Below are 5,110 nucleotides of genomic sequence, written 5' to 3' on the forward strand. Positions count from 1 at the left end.
TGGATTTGCGGTTTTATAAATTAAAAAAATTAAATATATATAACAAGTCTCAACATCAAATTTCAAATAATCAACAATGACATAGCAAGTCTTAACAATATCTTAAAAAACCAACGATAACATAACAATAGAAATAAAATTATAGGTTTGTTAAAATAAATAAATAAATCACATTTTGAACATAAAACATCTATTAAATAATAATAATACATGAAAAATATAAAAATGTATAACAAATTGAATATGTTATAAGTATAATTGTAAACATAATAATAAAATAATAATATTATAACACATTGTGTGGTTTGGATTGGATTGGATCGGTTGTGAAAAGTAGATCCGAAATCCGATCCGATCCAGCGGTTTGTAAAAAATAAGATCCAATCAAATCCGAATTGGTGCAGTTTTAATCGATTTTCGGTTTGGATTGAATTGAATGAGCGGTTTAATTTGGATCGATTTGAATTTGAACACCCCTATTGCCTGACATTCATCATTTATCTGCTTAGATAATTGCTACCTTGTTTGACTCAGTTGGGCTTCTACATTCCTATTGGAAGCCTGTGTTTCTCACAAAGCCTCTTGCAACTCCAGCAACTGCTGTGCAAGGACGTGCAACTGCTAAGTCAATGGGCCATCTTGTTCTAGAGAGTTAGACTCAACAGATATTGCCTTAACCTCTCCTTTTATGGAAGTCTCATCCACCGAGTACAGATGCTGGTTCATGGCAACTGTCTTAATAAGTTCGTGAGCCTCTTCAATTGTCTTTCTCATATGTATAGAACCACCAGCAGAGTGGTCTAGAGACATCCTAGCCATGTCCGTGAGGCCATAATAAAACATGTCTAATTGCACCCATTCTGAAAATATTTCAGTGGGGCATTTCCGTAGCATTCTTCTATACCTTCCCCAAGCATCATGAAGAGATTCATTATTCTCTTGTTTGAGAGCCTTGGCTGTCCAGCCTTAACTGGGTCAATTTCCTTGGGAGAAAGTGTTGATTTAGAAGCTTGTCTACTAGCTGCTTCCATGTTTTCAAGCTAGATTTGGGTTGGTTATCTAACCACCTCTTTGCTTGATCTCTTACAACAAAGGAAAAGAGTAGCAGTCTATAGACATCCTGGTCTACTCCCTCAGTGCGTACTGTATCAGCAATTTGTAAAAAGTTTGCCAGGAACTCAGTAGGTTCTTCTTGTAGAAGTCTAGAGTACCGGCAGTTTTGCTGCACCAGAATAATGAGCTGAGGATTTAGCTCAAAATTACTTGCTCCAATGGGAGTATACTGATACTTCTCCCATAGAAGTTAGGAGTGGGGGCCATCTAGGACCCCCAAAGTTCTTCTGAATTGTTCATCCCTATTTGGATTCATGGTGAAGAAAGGTAGGAGAATTGAGAAGTAAAAAGGGAAACTGAAATTAAAATATTTTTATTTTTATTTATTAATTAAATTCAAAAATAAAAGCTAATTAATTAAAAGAAATTGAAAATTTGAAAGTAGTTTTCGAAAAAGAAGAGAGAGAAAGAGATGAGAAATTTTTGAAATTGAAGAGAGAGGAATTAGTTAGGAACTTTTGAAAAAGAAGAAAGAGAAAATAAGTAACTAATTAAGAAAGATTTGAAAATAAGATAAGAAAGAAGATTAGAAAAAGATTTGATTTAAAAGTTTTGAAATTTAAGAATTGGAAAGAAAAAAAATCAACAAGATAAGATAAAAATTTAAAAGATTTGAAAAAGATTTGATTTTGAAATTGAAATTGAAACAAGATAAGATAAAGATTTGAAAATAAGTTGAAAATATAAGATTTTAAATTTGATTTTTGAAAAAGATTTGATTTTGAAATTTGAAATTAAGATAAGATAAGATAGAGATTTAAAAAAGTTTTGAATTTTAAAATTTAAAAAGAAAGATAAGATAGGAAAGAATCAAATTAAAAGAAAAGATTTTAAAAGATTTTAAAAAAATAAGATTTGAAAATTGAAATTTGAAATTTGAAATTTGAAATTAAGATAAGATAAGATAATGATTTGAAATTAAAATTTGAATTTTATTTTTTTAGAATTTTTGAAAAATTTTGAAATAAAGATAAAAAATATATTTTTTATTTTTTGAATTAATGAAGAAAGAGAAAAATAACCAAAAGACATCAAACTTAAAATTTTTAGATTAAAAGACACTAATTTTCAAAAATTAAGAAGACAAGCACGAAAAGACACCAAACATAAAACTTTTAACATCAAAACAAGAAAAGAAACAAGAACAACTTGAATACCAAGAAGAACACTAAAGAACAAATTCGAAAACTTAAAGCAAACAAAGAACACACAAAGGACACCAAACTTAAGAATTGATGACACTAGACTCAAATAAAAGATACTATTTTTGAAAATTTTTGGAAAAGAAAACAAGAAAGTTCGAACCTTTAACAAGAACAAGAACAAAAGACTCAAACAAAAGATAAAGATTAATAAACAAAAGCAAAGATTTTTGAATTTTTTTTTTGAAAAAAAAAATAAAAGACTCAAACAAAATATTAAAAAGTACCTAATCTAAGCAACAAGATGATCCGTTAGTTTGTCAAATCCGAACAATTTCCGGCAACGGCGCCAAGAACTTGGTGCACGAAATTGACTCCGCACATTTCACACAGATAGACCGGCAAGTATACCGGGTCGTCCAAGTAATACCTCAGGTGAGTGAGGGTCGATCCCACGGAGATTGTTGGTTTGAGCAAGCAGTGGTTATCTTGCAGGTCTTAGTTAGGCAGATAGAAAATATAGTTGTCACGAAAAAACGTATAAAACAGATAAATAAATAAAACGTTACTAGGTAGGTGTGAAATCAATGGTATGAGACCGGTTGTGGCTTTGGAGATGCTTTGTCTTTCCGGATTAACTTTTCTTACTGTCTACTTCAATAACTTTCTGATTCCTTCAATGGCAGCCGTAAGTGATTAACTCATGTCCTCTCATCAAGTTAACCTCCTCTACTACAGTAATCCATCAAGTTAACCTCTCTAGGCTTCTCACTGTAGCAGAAGATGAAGCTCTAAGCAATCCACTCCCCTTCACGATCTTACTCAAGGTGCCACAGATAAGGCAGATCTTTCATATCAGAAAGTGTTGCTTTTCTGACTCTAGCCTTAACGCCACAAAGACCTCACACACCCATAGTCAACGGAATTTCATGTCACGTATCCAAAGTTGCTCAGATGCTCTATTGGAATCCGCAATGCAATCTCTAACTTTAGTTCAACGCTATCCGGGTCAGAACTCGCACGGAACCCATGTAGAATAAGGGTGATTGTCACGGGTCACCCTCAATTCATGAGATGAAGAACGAGAATGCATAGGAGAAATAATCAGACTTGCATTGAAATAGAACATTAATATTATTTATCCATGAAACTCAGCAGAGCTCGTAACCTTAACCTTAGGAGGTTAGTGACTCATACTGTACAAAAGTGATGAATTCGAATAGGGGAGGAAGAAGATCAAAAGTTTTTAAACAAGGGTGATCTTCTCCTTTAAATACTAATATAATAACTAAGGATCATAGAAATATGATAGACTAGACTTAGAGGTGCGAAAATTCACTTTCCGAGCCCACTTGGTGAGTGTTTAGGCTGAGCTAAGGGTGTCTCCACGTGCTAATACCCTTTAGGGGCATTGAACGCTGGCTTGGGACTCCCTTTTGGGTGTTCAACGCCAGCTATCCCCTTTTGGGCATTGAACGCCAAGAATGGGGCTGGTGGTTGGCGTTAAACGCCAGTTTTGGGCCTTCATTTCCGAAGAAAAGTATAGACTATTATATATTTCTGAAAATCCCTACATGTTAGCTTTCCATAGCCGTTGAGAGCGCGCCATTTGGACTTTTGTAGCTCCAGAAAAGCTCTTTCGAGTGCATGGATATCAGATCCTGATAGCATCTGCAGTCCTTTCTCTGTCTCTGAATAAGGCTTTTGCTCAAGCTTTTCAATTTTAGCCAGAAAATACTTGAAATCACCATAAAACACAAAAACTCAAAGTGGAATCCAAAAATGTAAAATTTTTCACTAAAACCTATGAAAACATAATAAAACTTAAAAAAAACATAATAAAAACTATATGAAAATGATGCCAAAAAACGTATAAAATATCCGCTCATCAGTGGCGCTGTTTGTCTTCTGTCTTCTCCTTGCAGGTAGCGTCATAGCAAAGGAGAAAGTCTCTCTACTTCACCCTTCAATCAGCATCAACAATGATTGTCGTAACGACGAAGACGCTCTCCCCCATTCGCATTTTGTTCTTCTTCTCTTTGGCAGTGAGAGCAACTGCAGATCTATAGCGGAAGCAACCACAGATCTCGTTACAGATGTGATATTTTCTCGTTGGTCCTATCCTTCTTCCATCTTTCGTCATTTTCATCTTCTTTTTATTCTTCTCCACTTCTTTCTTTTTTTCATTTTCTCTGTTGCCTTGTTCTATCTCAGATTCAATTTGTATTTGTTTGAATTTTTTTAATAAAATATTTGAATGTTTGTATTATTCAATTAGAATGTTATTGAAGGACTTTTGTTTATTTTATAAATATTAAATTTTGAATTAAATTTTATTGGTATTCTTTGCAATGAATGAGGTGATAACTTATTCTGTATTTGGATTGATGGAGATTTGTGTTTGTTATGCTAATTTTTAATAATTTTGGATAAATTTTTTATGCTTATGAAGTTGATTTTATTTTGGATGAAAAATTACCAAAAATTAAGAAAAGATCTGTATTGGTCTTAAAGATGATGATGCCACGGTAAATTGTGATGATTTTAAAAGAGTATAAAAAGACAGAAGTGATGATGGTGATATTGAAATGAATGGGATAAAATTAATTTTTTAATAAAATTGTGAGTTGTGTGTTCTGTCTATATTTTCATTATCAAATAGATACAAAATTAATGTCTTTTTGTGTCTTTATACTCTTGTGTATTTGTGTCTATATCTTCATAATTTTAAGACAAACCAAATACAACCTCTTTGAACAATGATTTAGCATAAAAAATCTTAACACACCAAAACTCTTTGGCATTATTTGGTAAGAGAAATATCATACAAATAATCGTTTCAAGATTCAACGTAA

The sequence above is a fragment of the Arachis ipaensis genome, chromosome B09 (genome assembly GCF_000816755.2).
Source record: "Arachis ipaensis cultivar K30076 chromosome B09, Araip1.1, whole genome shotgun sequence".
Classification (NCBI taxonomy): domain Eukaryota; kingdom Viridiplantae; phylum Streptophyta; class Magnoliopsida; order Fabales; family Fabaceae; genus Arachis; species Arachis ipaensis.